The sequence below is a fragment of the Gallinula chloropus genome (genome assembly GCF_964237585.1).
Source record: "Gallinula chloropus genome assembly, chromosome: 23".
Taxonomy (NCBI): domain Eukaryota; kingdom Metazoa; phylum Chordata; class Aves; order Gruiformes; family Rallidae; genus Gallinula; species Gallinula chloropus.
The window spans coordinates 4652700-4671528 of record NC_140108.1 but is presented as its reverse complement, the minus strand read 5'-3'; the positions used below and the strand labels follow the sequence as shown (position 1 = coordinate 4671528).

Sequence of the window (18829 nt, the reverse complement as noted above, 5' to 3'; positions counted from 1 at the left end):
TTTATGTGATGAGGTATGTAGATTTCTGCCAGCACAGCTCTGCTGTTTAAGGGTCTGACTTAAATGGAGGAGCTGGGTTGGCACAGGCCCCCAGTGCAGATTCACTGTACTGGCAAAGCTGCCTTTTCTCCTTTTTTTTAATTTTCCTTTTTCTTCCTTTGTAGGGTTTTAAAACATTGCTACAATGCATAGCTTTACCTAGATACTTCATTTCCAACATATTTTTCTATATGCATCAAGTATCTCTTGTATATATGTATCCAGATAGCTATATTGAGAGGTGGATGCATAGATGGGGCTATATTGTCTCTGTCAGCCTGGCTGGCTGAAGGAGTGTTTCCTGGTCTTGCCACTTGGAGAAGCAGCTTTTCCCTAGGTCTGAATGAAGTTAGCAAAGGGTGCTAACCAAAAAACTGGTGAGACGTGATGATTGGGGTTCCCACTAGAGCAGGAACCATAGAACCTTCAGCCACTTTCCTTACTCTACTGTAAAACTTAAATTTTTATATCCTCCCTGTTCATCCTGAGATGAGTGATTGACCTCCATGAGCTTCTTCACCTTCCTGCCTCTTGCCAAAGCTCAGTCTTTTCCTTGAGCCACATAACATCTGTTTTCCTTTGTATCCTTCACTGGGTTCTCTACCTTTTTGCATGCTCAGGCAGTTTTTTTCCTGCTTAGTTCTGCTCTGGTCTTTCAGAGGCTCCATGCACCAACACAGCTTTTACTTGAGTGGGTGTCCTATTTCCCTACCTGTCTGTCGCTTCATCCACCATTACTGGCATGATTACTACCATTACTTTCTGGGGTATCTCTAGAAATGTGAATAACCTGACAGGGTTGCAAAACAGGGTCCTAGAAATCCATTGTTGGTGCCAAAGCGTTTTTCTTGAGCTCAGCAGCTGGTGCATGCTGAGTGTTCACTTGCTGGTGTAGATCTGGCCTCAGTGTCTCTCATGCTGTCTTTCCACTTGTGTGTGATGGGCAGCTCTCAGCTCTCAACATCAGTGTGCCTCCATTGTGACTGAACTAGTTCAGAAAGCAGGCCTGAAGGCTTTGTTGGTTGCTTTTCCAGTAAAGGAGGGTGGGTTTAAATGTCTCTCTCGAGCTCTTTTTTTAAATACTGAGGTGAGCAATGTTTGACAGTGCTTTGCTATTTCCTACCTGTGTGCCAGACATCTGTACTTGTAGCGAAGCTGTGTGTGACCAGACACTAAGAGAAGCAGCAAGCTTTACTTGCACACGTGTGAGCACACCCACACCCACTAGCACTGCAGTGTTCCCACGGTTCAAGTCCCAGCAGCACTTCTATGAAGTAGCTGGAAGCTAGAAGCAGCATTCTGGGTACTGACACACAAATGAGCACGTAAGGCCTCCCACTTTTATTTCACAATGCCAGCGCTGCCACAACATGCAGCTCTCAGCTGGAGTAAGGTTTAGCCAGGTCAAGTGTGCAGCCAAATCAAAGAACCAAAATTGCTGAAAGTAGTGCAGCACTGAGCTGTGTGGCCACCTGAAATGCTGCAGTAGTAGATCTAGAGTGTGTATCATTCTAACTCCTCAAGTTCTGCCTCCTGGCAGTAGTAATCTTTATTTGTTAATAATACATATACTCTGCTAGGTAGAGCAGAGAGCTTCTGAATTTATTCCCAGGTGATGGTGTTCAGACCACTGGATGGATTTATTCTTTTTGGTACAAACTGACTTGATAAATACACTTGGAGAATTTTGCCTAAGAATGAGTCTTCAATTATTTTTCCATGGAGCAATAAAGCAATTTGTTCTTCTATCTGATGTTCGATAGTTGTATTAGAGATGCTCAAGAGGAAGTTGTGAAGTCCCTAAAACAAAAATGTTGAAGTCTTGGGGAAGCAGTTTAGTTCAGAACCCTTTTACAGCTTAAAAGTTCAACTTCAAAAATGAAAACCGTGCTTCCAGAAGGTCCTGTGTACCTGAGGAGATGTCAGCATTTGAGCAGACATCAGCATTTTTTCCCAAGCGTGCAGTTTTACAGATGTAGATTGAGAACAAAGAAGCAGGTACGTGCATGTGTGTTAGACAAAGAATATGCTGAAAATAATGATCTAATGATGTTGAGTCAACTGTGGCTCTCTGTTGCCCCAGAATAGCTCCTAAGTTCCTGAATTCAGTCCTCTTGAATTAGGGAGGGAATTACATGCAATCTTCCCTTTTGAAAATCTCTGCCTAAAATGTTTAAACATCTGCCTCTCCCTTCATTGTCTGGGCTGTCTCCTTGCCTCTCCATTTCTGTGGTTTCAGGCTTGGGCGTATGTTCTGCCCCAACAGTAGCATGCTTTGAAGATGCATGTAAATAGAGTGTATTTTTGGGATGTCTTAGGAGCCTAACACCTGATCTCCCTGCCAGGTTATCCTGGATAACCGTGGTTATCACCAGCTTGAGCAGACTGACCCATGCGGGTGTGTTTTCACTTGCTGAGAGGTGCATTTAGATCAGTGTTGTAAAAGCATCTGGAGGCGTCTGAACGAGGCTGCTCAGAGCATGTCTAGACAACACGGCAGGTAAAATCCTGGCAGCCACTTGTTACCTTATCTACACCTTCCTTGATTCTCAAAGCTGCTACAACAGGGGAAACTTTGGGGCTACATCTAGGTGGTTGAGCCCAAGAAAATTTGGGTAGCTGAAGAGATGGTGCGTTGTCCATTCTTAGTGAGAACTCACGTTATTTTCATCCATAGGCAGAGTTGTTTTGCCAAAGGGAAGGGGGTTGGATGGTACTGACTGCAGAAAGGAGTGGGCTGGCTGGCTGTTACTGGTGATAACTGATGATTGGAACTCACATTGCTGGCTTAGCTGGCCAAACTGCTTTGCTATCGCACAAAGAGTTGTGTCTCAATGTGCATAGTACTTACACCAGAAAATATTTTAATCTTCGCATGTTTGTTTGTTTGTTTTCTTTTATTTGTTTGTTTTTAAAAAGGAAACTTTGAACTTGACACTGTAACTATTATTTAGAGGGAACTGTCATGGAACAGTTATGCTAAATCCAATGGGGGGTTCTTGGAAAGAAATTGGAGTTTCGACAAAAGTAACTTAGGCTGCATTGTGGACAATCTATCAATAGAATATTGTCAATTCCTGGGTTAATCTATTTTAGCTGAGTGGCCATAGAGCACTTAATTCAAATGGATCTTCATGTACAGGAAGCATTACTTTAAAATGTAGTAATTTAGTGTGGTTTTGGTTTAAATTTGTCAATTATAGTATGGGTGTTAATGATACATTTTTATGAGAGAATATCTAATTTGTTTACAGATTTTTCTGAATCTGGGTAATACAAATTAATAAATCTGCACCATGTTTAAAAATGCTCAGTCTTTAATACAGTCAGTATGTTTTATGGAGAAAACAGCAGCAGAGAAGGAGGTTTGCTCTGCAAAGATGTGCTCAAGTCCTTTACCTTCCTTTTTTACACCGTGTATAGTCTTGTATGTCTTCCATTGTTATTGTAGAGATTCAGATTATTACTAAAATCACCTGATCCCATCTCTTCTGGAACATACAAGGTTAATTTGAAGGTCTGGGGCTTGGGGGCTAGTTCTGCAGTTCTCACTCCAGGAATCAGCTGGCACAGTAATTGGAAGCAGTTCACCCACAAACCACAGAAGGCTTGTATGTGTATCAGACGTCTTCCTGTGTGTTGACTGGCAGGACTTGCACTCACGGAATAGAGGGACAGGCTCTGAAGCAGAAGATACTGCAGTTGAGACAGAGTGGCCTGGCTAAGCTTGTGGCCTTACCTGGCATTTACAGGGCTGTGCTAAAGCTGAGAGCAGAAGCTGTTTTTCTGCTACTGCAGTATTTTAATTTTGCTCGTTAATGAGGTTTTTGCTTTCATAGATGTTTGATGGTGCTTCTGATTCGGACAGATTGGTCTGGATGGGGCAATAGTTTCTGGAATTGGGAGCTGACTTCAGACTGAAAGGGCTTTCTCTGGTTGCTGTGTGCAAGTTAGCATTTTTAAGGTTGTGGTAGATACCTAACAGGGTGGGATTTTTTTGTTCCTGTACTTAGGATTTGTCAGTTTGGGGCAGGGGCGGGGGGGGGGGGGGGGGGCGGGTATTGATGAGGAAACATGCCTGAAGCTGGGATAAAGGCCAGCTGGTTTTTTGTTGTTTTTTTTTTTCCTGATGCAAATTCAAGGACCATAAACTCAGCTTCAGGATGGTATTGGGTGCAGTTCTTGCTGTTTTTTCAGCATTGGGCAAGCCTGCTGGCTCATAGAGATTGCCCCTCTGTGCAAATTATTTTGCTTTGACTTTTGGTTGGATGAGGTAAGAAAAACACTGGTACAAATTCAAGCTCTGATCCTGCCCATGTTTCATGGAGAGTGCTTTTCTAGAAGCCAATGGGAATTCCCATGAGTGGAGTTCTTATCATTGGCTCCATCTATGGTTTGGTTGCTATCATATGAAGTTGGGCTTCTCCAAACAGTGGATGCATATTAAAACAACCTGATAAGCTGCATAGTCGTATTTTCTGTTAAGTGAGACAGATCCTGCCACCCTTACTCATGTTAAGTAGTCTTTAGTTGTTTTAATGGTCTTAATTAAAAAGTCAGGGAAAACATACATGAGGATAGAGATTCTGTGCATATGTAAAAATTGCAGCATCATTTTGTATACTGGAGATAAACAGCAAATTTGCCAATCAATAACTCGGTTTCTGGCTTTGTTGTTTATTGATTTATGTGGGGTTACCTTTGCACATGCTTTGTAGGAAATGTGATAGTTGTGGCTGGGTCTCTCTTTAGGTGTGGGCTGTGTTTGCCTTATTTTTTTTAAATTGAAGCTGTTTCTTTTCTGGTGTGAGAATCAGTTGCACTGGAATCACAAGAATTGTTAGGTTTTAAGGATGAAAAGACAGCAGTGATATTAATGAAATAAGATGCAGCCTAGTGCTTGTCTTTTCCTGTGGAAGATTTCAGTGATAGATTCAGAAGACATGTACCCCTGTGCTTTGTTCTCCATCCTCTGTTCAGTCAATGGTATCATTTGATAGAATAAGGTCATTGACTTGGATTGCTCCTTGGTTTCTCAACCCTTTTCACCAGCCAGTTTGTGTAATGTCTGTCTGAAACATTGAGTAAGGGCATTGAAATAGCAGACAGGATATCAAGTGTTAGGAAGTCTGGGTTAAGTATAACAGACAGTTCTGGCTGGTGAAAGGGGAGCAGCCCCTTGAGCTCGGTTACAGATCAGTCTCTGTGGAAACAGCAGACTGGTCTTTGCATCCCTGCCACAGCTTTTCCCCTCTGCTCCTCCACGCCCAGATAATTAATTGTGTGTGGGTGCACCTCTTTTTCTAGAGATGTCTTCCTTGTTTCTTAGTGGCACAGAATTGTATGTAATAATGTCTCTTTCTAAGGATTACATAAGTTGGAGATGATTTCTCCACTGGGAGAATTATGCAAGTTTAAACTGAAATGTATTTAGAAAGCTTTTATGTATGTGTTTTCTGACTTGGAATGCAGAGGGTGATTTATTTGCATCCTTAATTGGACAACATCTGTTAGGGTTGGAAGAAAAAAAGGTTTCTTATCTTTTCACTGTCATAACCTTCATTTTTATGAAGTCCCCAGCCCCTTCTGCTCCCTACATTACCTGTGTTGCAGGCTCAGATTCTTCATGCCCAGGTACCATCAGTCAAGTTGGACACCCTTCTGGGGAGGCGCTTGGAGAATTTTTAATGCATATCTGTGTGGTGTTGTGAGCCAGTGGTACTGTTAGAATCAGAAATAATACCACCTCTTTTCATTCAATCTTTAGATTTTCTCCTTCTATAGCAAACTCTTGACTTTACTACCGTTTCACAGAAGATAGTGATGGCGAGGCTTCCCAATTCTGCCAGTGACGAAAAGTCTAAAATATTTCTGTAATCCTGCTCTTAATAATCTTATTACCATTTTGTAAAACTTTTCTTGCTGCTTTTCAGCAAAATTCAGCTGGTTTATGTCACAACTCAGGAGAAGAAAGCCGCTGTCAAGTGCGTTTATTGAACTTGAAGAGGCCAAAGTAACTCCTCGCTTAAACGTGCGCTTCTGCATGAGGCTGTTTATGTGACAGCATCCTGCAGCCCCAAATCCAGCAGCTGACCTGTGCACACAACCCTTATCGATTGCAGTGGGGGAGATGCACAGATCTAAAGAGCTGTCTGGGCAGTTCAGATGGCAGAAATGGGATCATGATAGTGATTTACTTTCTATTATTATGTAATACTGGAGTGCTCTGGATCTTGCACTGCATATGTAATGCAGAGATTGCAGTAGTACCTATTAGAAGCTGCCAATTACTTTAAATATTTTTTTAAAATCTCTTAAGTATTAAATTTCTCTAGGTCAAACATTTTTTGACAAATATCTTTGAAAAAGAACCCCAAAAAAGTCCCCAAGATTGTTGAAGTTTACATCTTTATAGCAGTAAAGGAAGCTTTTTATACAGAGTAATGGGCTAGAAAGGCAGATAATAGACAATATTAAGGCTACAATGTGGCCTGGTTTCAATAACCTTCGTTGACACAATGGATTTCTGATTTACACTTCTCCTGTTAAGAATTCCTTATGAAATTATATACTAAGCATGCTTTTCTAAAGTACTATCGTTCCACAGTTGAAAAACTTATATGAGTTGAAAGATAATGGAGTGTCATTCAAGAGAAAAAAAGAAAAAGAATTTGCCATTCCTAACTCCCCACGAGCAGTTTCGGTTTATTCAGTGGGTGTGAATTATCTCACCCATGCTGGTATGATTTAGAAATATTCCTTTGAAATAAATGTATTTTGAGTGGTGCAGAGCTGCTGTGAGAAGTAAATCAGATTCAAAGGAGTGCAGGCTGCAGCCTTAGGTCCATTATTGATATGTCTGTGTTCCCATTCATTCATCAGTAAGAAACATGCCATACAATGAGTCCTTGCACTAATATAGCCAGAGATTTCGTTTTGTTTGGCTTTTTGCCTTTTTCGTTTGCCACAACAGTGTAGTTTTTTGCAAAACTGGTGAAGTTAAATAGTCCTTGGACCATATTCAGCAGCAGATAGTGATGTAAGTGGTGTAAAGTGCTCCATTCTACCGTTCAGTGGTTATGCAGACCTACTCTTCGAAGGCCTTTGCCCTCACAGCATAGCAAATTAGGAGTTCCTTTTCAAAACCCTTGATTTCCAGAAACGTTTTTATGTGAAAAGCTTTTTTAATAATAGATTTATTGACTCTTCTTTACCCTTGTTGATTCTAGAGCAAAGATGGTGTGTGTAATACTAAATTCTGAAGAAGAAAATTAAATTACATATGTATTATTATATTTTAAATTATTATGTAATTTTATTATGTGCATTTATGTGCATACAAATAAAAGAAAAAGAGAAATTAGTAATTTGGATGGGAAAAGGGGTAGAGGGAGTTGGCGGCTCTGTAACTATTTGCTTTTGCTTGTATTTACCATATGACTTGCATCACTATTTGTAGCGTTAACTGCTCCATGTGTCTTTAGTAAATTGGGTCTTTTTGCAGTGTTTTAGCACTCGCCCTGGCTGCGATGAGCCTGGAATGGGTATCATCTGCACACCTGCTTAATATTAAAGATGGGGCATTCAGGGCTTTGTGGCTTTAGCTTGAAATTCAAGTTGCTTTGAGTCATCCGTTTCGTCTTTTGTTTGGGTGGAAAAAAGGAGTGGCAGTAAACGGCCTGCAGCTAAGAAATGAAAGAGTTGAATTAGGTTTTAGAAATGTTAGTCTTGGCATTTGGGGCATTTGCATTTGTACAGATTGTCACGCTTTGCTTTATTTTGAGTTTAGCAGTTCAGTGCTCAGGATGAAAAATGTTACATATCTCTTTCCCAGTTAGGAGGCACTTGCATGCTACACTGGAAGAGTAAAGGAGGAGCTGGAGTATGAGCTGTGCCTTTACATTTCGACCGGATTACTAGCAGTAGCAGCCTATGGATTATTGCCCCACCTGTAGTTTCCATGCTGGGCTGCACAAATGACTCGGGTTTTTTCTGACAGCAGCTTCAAATTCTATGAACCAGAGCACAATCCAGTCTTCACACACCGAAGTGAGTCACTGAGACAGAAACTGCAGAGGAACAATTGCAGTGGCCTCTGTTTCCCTTGGGTTTGGGTTAGTTGGTAAAGTTTCATCAGTTCAAGTGTAGCTGTAGGAGGGGATGGTGTGGGGGGGAGTTATGTCAGGAATATCTTCCCCTGGTACCATTGCTGAACGTTGTGCAGCCAGCCAGGGCTTGTGTTACGTTACTGAATTGTGTTAGTGGGTAGAGTTACATATTTATAAGTGTCCAGATGAGGTTTAACTTCTACCATTATAGAAAAGAGATAATATTTTAAGTGACTCTGTGGTCTAGACCTTGAGGGTTTATTTTGCCTGGTGTGCAGCAAGAATAATCCACTTGCCATCACTGTAGTTGTGCTGTCAGGCAAACCATGCCAGGAACTGCTTCGAGTAAATGGAAGAGATAGGAACTTCTTTGAAAAGGACCCTGAAGTGTAGTCATAATCAGACCTAATGCTTAGCTTTAATTCAGGGAAGTAAGGTTATTGAGGCAGTGCTCTGCGCTGTGGTTTGACTCCAGTGAAGTGAATGGACTTGGTCCAACTTTATCAAAAGGCATCTTAGTGTGGAAGTCACTTATTAGTGTCTGAAGCAGCTGTTTTTTTCTCACTGGTTACAATTTGTGGGTCAAATTTTGCTGAGAATTAGTATGTGAAAATGGTAGAGTAAAACCGGGATTTCAGTGGAAGTCATCATGTCAGGAGTCAGGTGGAAATCCTGCTCTTAGAAATTTACATACAAATTTATAGTCCAGGTTTCTAAAAATTTATCAAGTTTGCCCTTGTAAGCTGAAACTAAATAATATGGTTTTCTTATTATAACTTGAATCGATTTCCATAGATTCACACTAAATATCTTGTATTTCTTTGTTTCTAAGAGGGATGTTCATTCATGTTCTTAAAGAGCAGCTGGATCCCATCTTGACAGATGTGAAAACCCTTACACTGAAGTTTCTGGATGTTTGGGGGGTGTGGGATGATTCCTGGAAACAAAAATATCTTTTTTTTAATTAGACCCCCTCCCCCCTTTGAATGTTTTTACTCCCTTAGTCATAATCATAATCCCCTGTGACATCAGAATTAATTGCTATAGACAGTTTTGATGTCACAAAAGTGAGCTTTAGGTCTCAGGGAAGAGAAATACAGAGGTGCATAGATCTTGTTTCAAGCAAAGTTCATAATTAAGAAAAGGTTGTATGATTTTTGTTTTCATTTTAAAAACAGAAACATATTTTGTTTTAGATTGCAGTTGCAGAGTAACAATTGAGTTGCTCCAAATTCACCTTACTAAATCTGCCTCGGTGATCATGGAAAAGATTCTCTGAACCGGCAGTTTCTGTTCTGGCAGGGGAGAACTCTGCAGCCTGTGGGTTCTGTTACCGAGGGGCCAAGACTGAATTGCTACCCTGGAAAAACTTTTGAAATGCCTGGCATGGCAGATCCCTGTCCTGAAGTAGTAGTTTGCAGAAGCGAGTTCACATTACCAGCTCAGTTGCTCCTCTTCCTGCGCTTTTGGACACGCTGCTAGCTGCTCTTTCTTTTCGGGGGGTGGGGGTGGGTGGCTGGGTGTGTGTTTTGTTTTCTCGTTTGGGTTTGGGTGTGTTTTGTTTTGTTTTTTTTTTCTCCCCAAGTCCTTCTGTAGGCTTCTTGCCGAGTGCATCTCGGGATTTCCCTTTTGCTGAATGAGCTGCTTGTTTGAGAGGGAGGAAGTAAGGTCCCTTCTGGATTAGGAGGGAATGGGGGTGGAGGGTGGGGAAATGTCCTGTTTCAAATGCAAAGCACACTGAACTGAAAAAAAAAACCCACATGAAAACCTTTTAACAAAACCATCCATGTCACAGACTGGCAGAGCAGCTGCTGGCTTTGTTAGGGAGAATATTAATGTTTCAAAGACTTACAGAACCTTTAAAAATGAGATAAAGGATGGGTTGTTGTTTTTTTAAGATATGAACTGAAATTTAAAAACAAAAAGTCTTCTTGGTATCTGTGAATGGAATGTGCTGTCGACTTCCACAGCAGAGTCATGAGCTAAGGAGATGCGTTGTGAGGATCTGTGCTCATTTCTGAGATCTGAGTGTAGTATCAGCCCGATTCTTCAGTTGGTCACATCAGTAGTAGCTGTGGGTGATTAGATTGCAGTGAAGTTTCTCCTGCTTGGCCTAATAAGTGAGCTAGCAAAAGATCATTTCACTTAGTGTCTGCAGTCCTTATTCCCCTTCCTGGTCAGGTCAGCAGACGATCAATTTAAAACCAGTTTAGGGTAAAAACGACCAGACAACCAAAAAGCTGAACACTTGTTTGTAGTTGTCTTGTCAAAGATGTGTAATAATTATTTGTGTAGAATCCTGTTTAATACAATGCAGATGTAAACACACACACACAGCCCCTACCATTTTATTACTCTGTCTTATTTGTTAAATACTAATGCAGGGCACTGCAGTGGTTTAAGGCTGCTGTGCCTGTTGTAGTTGATGGCAGTTTGGAAGCGATACCAGCATCGTCTGTAGTAGCATGGATAATGTGAGGCTGACCCTGTGGCCATTCCTGTTGCTGATTGCATGGCTGTGTGTGTTGTAAGACATGACTGTTTCAATTTCTGGAATAAATGGGAGCTGCTGTTAGATTAAAAAGTTTGTTCTTGGATTATTGGCATAGGAAGCATCACTGTAAAAAGCAGACTATTAAACAGAACAACTAGAACTCGCCTTTATTTTCAGGATATTTACAAGTAGTAAATGTGATGGCAACCTCATGTAATCCTGTTTGAGTAATGGTGCAACTCTGACCATCAGAAATGTTCTGATGTTTTTATCAGTGCCTATGTAAAATCCTTTTGCCTTGGGATAAATAAGCTAAGTATCTTTTGTATTTTTATTTTTCTGATTTAGAAGATCAGAAATGACAGAAGTTGATAATGTAATTGCACCACCACCACTTTCCAGTCGCCAGTCTCTCTGCCACACAGCTAGAACATTCAGAGATAGAAGGAAGTGCTCTATTGCAGGCCTAGCAGATTTCTGGTTTGTGTGCTGAACTTGTTGTCTTGCACAACACTTTGAAGTCCTACAGTCTCATCTTTTTAAAAGGGAAGTGTGTTAGCATCATTTCTGCAGTGATAACCTTCCAAATGCGAGCAGGTATTGACCTGTGCAGTGGTGTTTGCCTGTGCCTGTTAACCAGCCTGAAACAATGAGTCTAGTTTATGTTGTGGGGAGGTTGTGTTTTTGAGTCCTTATCCACTTAAACAGCAAACTCATGTTCTGATATCCTTGGAGCAGGGCTTTTAACAGCCTGGTTTCACCCTGCATGCTTTGGGTCACATGTGAGCAGCGCAGGCTGGCAGGTAATTGTGTTTTCCTTGACTCCAGTTGATCTTGGTGTCAAAGGGCTTTTTCCTGCTACGTGTCTGAAAGTTTGCTCAAACCTTTTTTTAGATTTCTCTTAAATTTAGTGGTAGAGAGGGACAGACACTGATACTTTCTTGGTTTTTTGGATTTGAAATGGATTCTCTTGGATGCAAATGGTTCTTTGAGAGTGCCTGAGCACTGTATGTCTGAGCAGGCAGAAGTGAACCCAGGTTGAAGCAGGGCAGTAGTTAGCATGGATATAAAACACTTGCTGTAGTTCGGCTTATTACTATTGGAATAGTAACCGATTGGATTGGTTTTGTTCTTCAAAGTGTTGAAAATCTTAGTTGAAAATTTCTATTTCATTTAGAACTTGACACTGCTTTTCCTTATTACCTTTAGCTTATTTTCCTTGGATGCCTTCCTCACGAGGAAGCCCAAGCCATTCCCACCCCTCACTGAATGATATGCAAATCTAGTCAATTAAGCAGGGGGGATTTAATTAGCAGTTTAAGTTCATGTGTGAAGTGTCTTGCCTTAATTACTTAACAGTTTTGTTGCAAATTTGCTAAGTTTTTTTCCCCACAGAACTATCAAAACTGTGATTTGTTTTTGGTGGGTTTTTTGTAACATTTTCAAATACTCAGGGTTGCCTGGTACATTTGACCTTTGTTCTGCTTCTGTGTGTGTCCCCATCTACTTATAAAGCTCTTTTCAGAGCAGTGGGGACGAAGCAAAACTATGTTTATTGTCTCAGAGCACAACAATACATTTTAAAAAAAGAAAAATAGGGATTTTTATAGTTAAAATTTGGCGGGAAAGGCCATTTCTTTGTTGTTCTTTGTAGCTGGATGGCATCGATACAGTAGTATCACAACTGCGTGATGTGCATGTCAGGCATTACATTAAATGGTTGCTTTTGTTGCACGTTCTGCCTGGGCACGTTGCTTTCTGCACTGTCGGTATGTTGCTGTGTCAGTGGGGTTGCAGTGATGCAAGCAACTCAGTAATACAAACAAGAACACTTTGCTGTTGGTGCAGAGTGTGCATTTGGTTTCAGATCTTCTCATTTGGAATATCTGAGTGTGTGTGAGTGGCACCATTTAATTCTGTGCTACTCAGAAGGCCGTCCCTGCCATTCTGACTAGGGATGGTGGTGTCTTGTGGCCTTGTCTTTGGTTTCTTAAAACATTAGGGGTTGGAAGGTGTGCTATGGAATGACATGGTATTACCGCTCATATGACTTGTATGTTCATCAAGACTCTTAAGACAGCTTATTGATCGCTGAGGTTCAGATTTTATTACTACTTAGTTTCAAATTGATGGTTGCTTTCTATTCTTGAACTGGTATCCAAAGCAAGAGGACTATTTCTGAGAAAATGCTTTGCTCAAAAGGCCCTGTGTGTGTTTTAGATTGGCAGATCACAAGAGAAATACTTCAAGTTCAAATGGATCCCTCCAGAGTCTGGCCCAGGACCATCTGAATTAAAACATCTAGAATCCAGCTAAATTTGTTGGTGGTTCTCTTCCTTATTTTCTATACTTAATCCCCCTTCTCCCAGCCCACAGTGTGAGAATCTCTGGGAATAGTAGAATTAAGGCAAAAAACCTGAGAGACAGTAAACAAGATTAATTTTCTTTCATTGTAGATGTGTTTTTAGTGCAGCTTGACTCCCTTGCTGTAGGACTGAGCCATCGTGAACTCTGGTACATCAAAGAGCCATTCTCTGATAGACTGAGAGTGTCCATCTGTTTGTGTCCCAGCAATATGCTGATTGTGGGTCCTTTTACCATTTGTTGGCTACAGTTTTGGATTGGTACATGCATGAAGGAAAGGCCAGGAAGGAAAAAGAACATTTTCACTGGCCCACTGCATCACAGACTTACAGATATGTTACTCAGTGATTGTTTTAAAGGATCTTCTCTTTGGTATCTGACTTGACTTGGTGGCTTTCCATCATCAGTACAGTGAGAAATTTTGCTCATTTAACTTCCACAATAAACTACCTTTCACTTCACTGTGTGGTTGATGGTGTAATAGTGAGATGCACAGTTTAAAGATTTTAAACTTGAAAATGAGGTTTCTCTTAATGGTGAGTTTGAGACACGTGGATGAGGAAGCACTGCATTAGTGCTGGTGGCCAGTTTTGGCATCTGTGCATCTTGTAGGGTATAGATTTTAAATAATTCAGCACCGCGATTAGAGTCTCTGCAGTAGCAGTGTTAGAATCACTTTAGTCAGCAGACGCACAGTCTGGGCAGAGGGCTGGGATGCTCATGTTTCCTTCAGATCCTTTGATTAAAGGATCATGTTTAAAGATTTACTGTAGCACCATATGATGGGAAATTTACCTTATTAATAATTCTTTTTATGAAAACAGAAGAGACGTTTCTAAACTCGAACCCCTCATTTCATAGAACTGCTTTTTGTAAACAAAGCTGTGTTAGAAAGAAAAATCCCACTATCTTTCTTACACTTAGGATTTCAGTTCTTGCCATATTTCTACCATCCCACCCCCAATGTTAGTGGAAATGTCACAGAATACTGCAATAAAAAGTGCTCTCCCTTTCCACAGAGTTGCAGCACAGTTAATAGAATCCTGTTGAGGTTTTGCTTCCTAATCCCAATGTAAAGGGATCAGGAAAGGAAAACTTGACAAAAAACATGGCGTCAACTGACTTGTTTGGTTTCCAAATAGAAATGGAAATGCTGTGATTCAGAGTTTTCATTTTTTACTTCTAAATACCATACCACTTCTGAAACTGCAGTAATAAATAACATCCACCCCTTGGACATGTTCATGCCTTCATTTTTTCTGTGCTCTTCCAAGCTGGGTTCTGGAGGCGCTTTCTTGCAAATTTATTATTATTATTAATCTTATTAAAGTTCTGCATTGGTGCCAGGACATTTTTAAATAGAATTTCTTTCCAGTTCAGCCAGGGCAACCCTTTTGTTGAACCTTCTTTTGGATAGTGTTCCCATGTGCTGCGAAGGCGCTGACACATGACCTCGTTACACATAGAAAATCCTAAATGTCCTGCCCCTTGCCAAACCTATCACAAAACTACCCATCACCCCCTTTTCAGGATCCCAGATGGTAAATAGCAGCAGGAGGTGAAAGGGGAGCTTTGTCTCCATTCTGAGTCCTGTTTTAAGTATTCTGTGTCTGTCTGTATCCCTCTGCTTTTCCCACTCTGCCCATAAATTAGCAAGCCAGCTTTTCTGATGAGGGAAGACAAAATGTCCATAAGCTGCAGTAGCATCACCTACTTAAGATAACGTTTTTGAACAATCTTCAGTTTCATTTCATCTGACTGGTCTCTCTTCATTGGGGCAGAACTTCTGTCTGTTTAAGGACAGCAGATTTTACTGAGTATGCGGCTGTGGTTTGTAATTTTTGTGGCATCTTCAGAAAAAAAAAAGTATCCTCATGTGAAGTTTACCTAAACTCTGGGTGGCTGATGGATGAATATTAAAACCAAAACAAAACCAACAAGCAAGGAAAAACCCAAACCCCCAAAGGAAAAAAAAACAACCCAAAACACCCACACCAAAAACCCCAAACCCTACAAAGGAGGTCTGCTTGTCTTTGTAAAGCCAGAGTTGCAAGAGGAGCAGCAGTTGCGGGTGGATGGGGTGCCCTGGGGGCAGCTGCCTTTATGGAGGTATAAAGGGAATTATCAGACAGGCAGTGAAAGGAGCAGGGAGGGGACATGGTCAGTGGATGCAGCAAGGCAGATAGAGCTGCTGTGCAAATCTGTGACCATTTTTAGAAGCTGTGCTTTGCTCCAAGGATTTGCCAAGCAGGATATTGTCTCTGCACACTCTTCCCATGGAGTTCCCCTAAGTGGCAACAATTTCCTGCCACTTTGTGCAGGGAAGATGATGTGGGCTTTTGTGCAGGGAGGGGAGTTCTGTAGTGTGAACTGTGCTGGTGTTGCTTCTGGCATAATCCTGGCAGTGTCTGGTTGTATTGAGATGATAGCTAGGTGTTTGTGACCTGCTTTGGCTGGTAGCTGTGAAGGATGTGTAAAATTATTACACCCATCACCTCTCCAAATGAGTTATCAAATCCAAGTATATGTACAAGGAATGGACACTTGGTCATATTGTGTGGATCTAATGGCTTCTACTAAGAAACACTGATTTAGCCTAGTTAAGTGTATGTCCTTGCTTGTTGGAGTCAGGTTTTCCTTAATTAAGATACCTGCGTTCTCCTTAGCCCCTCATAAGTCCAAACCCAACCTGCGTTCATCCTGAACCTGGCAGCTTTGTGAGGTTAGTCTTTCCTCTGACCTGGGCTGCAGCTGAAGTAATGACTTTCCAGTTTCAGCTGATTGGAAATCAGCGACTAGTGAACTGAAATACTGAGGACTTAATGAATTCCCTGGATTCCCTGGTGGGTTTTTGGTACATCTTTATTTTAAACTGTTGAATATTAATGAGGAAAGGGGAGTGGGAGTGCAAGGACTGTTTACTGTCTAGTACTTGAAAGGGGTATTCATGTTTGTTTGTTTGTTTCGTTTTATGTTGCAAATATTGTAGAAATCCTGTGTAGTTGCCAAGTTCCTACCTAGCCTTTGGATGCCAAGTGAGTGTCAGCTGGAAAGCTTCTGGGACGGATTTAAAACAGTCTTGCCTTTTTTGTAAATGTCGTGGCTCTCAAACCTAGAGTGAATGCACCTTTGACCATTTTTTAATGAGCCTTCATTTTTAAGTGGTGAGAAGGATTATGATGAAGAGAGAGAACAGCTCATGTGTCTTTTGCTCTGCTTTCTGGGTAAAAATACTCTGCTTCCCACATTGTAAGTTAATTAGCAAAGGTTTTTTCCTCCTCTGGGATCTCCTGTGTTTCTCCTGACCTGTAATTCTATGTATAGTCATCAAGTAAAATAGATCTGATGGGCTCAGTTCTGACACGTTGTGTTTTGACAGCACATTTTGTTCATACTGAGTCAATACTTCTGAAGCTGTAGTTGCTTGGTCACTTTAATTTGACATATACCTAGTTACTGCCAAAACTCCGTTTGGCTTTTGCCCTAACACCAGCCCACTGTTCCTGTCACCTTCTTTGACTGTCACTACTGCTTTTATGGCTGCTCAATGTGCAACAGCTCACCAGGGAATCAATCTGCCTGAAAATTAGTCATTATATAAGGGAGAGTCACAAAAATTAACTGAACAAATGTGCTGTTGAGTGTACAGAAAAAGCAAGTCGGGTGGGTTGGGTGGGTTGTTCGCTGGCGTTACGTATTGTTACTTGAGGTTGTCAGAGGTAGGACAGTTTCGGTTAAAAGCATAGTTTGCATGTTGGTGCTTTGTCCTAAGAACAAACAACACAGAGAACAGGCTAGCCATGGTGGGAGTGTGAGTTAGAAGCAAATAGTACTTCTTCAGCCATGGCTTCTGTAATTTGTTAAACTTTTGTGTAGTAGATGTGGCTGCTAAAGATTAGGTCAGTATCTTTTATTTAACACCTTATTAGGCTGTTGCTCTAAACCATGAGCTGCTGGGAACGCATTTTTCATTTTTTTTAGTAAGGCTTTTGATGGATGAAGCTGTAAAATGAATAGAAACAGTGTCTCCCTCTTCCTTTTTCCTCCTACTCAACGCTCACACACAGTCAGCCCTGGGGTCTTTTCTTTCTGTGTGGTTGGCAGAACAGAGAAAGAGAGAGAGAGGGAAGGAGACTGTCTGGGCCCCCAGTGCCGTCATGAGAAGAATAGTGGTGCTGTTACCGCTAAATCTAAAGGGACAAGCTTGTGTATGTATGCTGCAGCAGCCAGCGGGCTGAATTAGTGGCATTTAGGCACTGCTAAGAGGCTAATTGAGTCGCTGGTACTTGCTGATTAAACCAGCAAATCCAATAATGTATGGATGCGCATGTTTGTGTTTGGTTCTGTGCTCTCTGAAAAATAAGCATGCTGGGTTTTCTTTAACTCTTTCCATTTTGGTCAAGTTACTCAGTAGCTTAAGGAATATCAAAGCTTCTAAATCAATGTTTTGGGGAGATGTGTCTTTATTGCGTTATTTTCCTCCTGGCCTATGCAGCAGGATAGGATGAGAAGGCATTGAGGCAGTTCCATTAACAGTTGCTGAACTCCACCAGTTTTAAAAATACTATCTTTTTGAGCCTTTGGTTTAGTAAGGGATAATCCAAATTGTGAGGTGACAGAAAGTAGAGAACTGAGGCTATCCATGATGGATGATACATCCGTGCTGCGTAGGTATGACAGATGAAGCCTGTGTTGGAATTTTGGTTGGCATCCATCTCAAACCACTCCACCTTACTCAGAATTGTGTTAGTAACACGCAGGTGGTGGTTGCACCACTGCTTCTGAATATCTAATCTAGTAGATGCATAAACAACTCAACTCTCATGTATAATGATGAGGGTTATAATGTAGGTAAAGAAGATTCTAGTTTTAAGTGGATTGTAAGAGGACTACAGAGAATCTGTAAAGCTGACCTAAACTTTGATACACCCTTGCAATACATGTTTTAATCCAGTGTCGCTCTTGAAATCTGCCCACAGGCAGGCCTGCTTTGCTTTTGCTCACAGTGTTTTTTATAATGATTGTGGCTTGATTGATTTCAGTAGAATTATTTCTAATTTACAGCACTAACTGGAGAGCAGAATTAGATTCTTGTGTGGTAGTGTGGGGTTTTTTTTGAAGGATGCAGTGCTCTCGGGGAGGCTGTAGTGCTGAGGGCATACTGCTTTCAGTGATTCTTTTTAATTTTGTTTTTAAGGTTTAAGAAGAATAAGACACCTCTCAATCTAAACCAGAAGGATATGTATAAAAAAATAGTAAAACTCATAGAGGCGAATGGTGGGTTCAGAACCTTGTGAGTCACTGCAGAGAGATTGACAGTTTGGGAACATGAACGCGGAGGAGTGAGGATGGGATGCTCAGGGGCTGATGAGATAAGGGAGTCTATAGAATGTCAGCAGAGGGGTCAGCAGCAGCGTGCATCTCATTCCAGAGTTAAACTCAGGCATTGGGAAATGGCATTCCTTGATGGCAAACACAATCTGACAGTTCTCAGCTAGCTACAGTATTCGCCGCCTCCTCTCCCCACTCCTCTCCCCACTCCCCCCCTCCCCAAATGCATATCAGTGGATGCTTTGGAGATCGTGTCTATTCTTGCCTTCAAAGCGGCAACAAGAAAATGCTTAAAGCCACAAGCACACCTTGGAGGCTCTGTGGGGTAGGTCAGGTTAGCAAGACACTGTGTACTTCAAAAATTGAGACCCTATTCAGGCAGCTGAGTTTGTGGGGCAGTCAGTCTGTTCTGTCTCCTATTCATGGATTACAAAACTTTGTATCTAGCACTTCACTTTTGTCTGTCTTCCTCTTCTTTCCTTCTTCATGTGCA

General features: G+C 41.3%; 1 protein-coding gene across 1 annotated transcript in view; it reads left to right on the top strand.

Annotated features, from left to right (window-relative positions):
* SKI (SKI proto-oncogene) overlaps positions 1-18829 on the top strand; it is a 103216-nt gene that overhangs the window by 4078 nt on the left and 80309 nt on the right. The gene's annotated exons all lie outside the window — the stretch shown is intronic.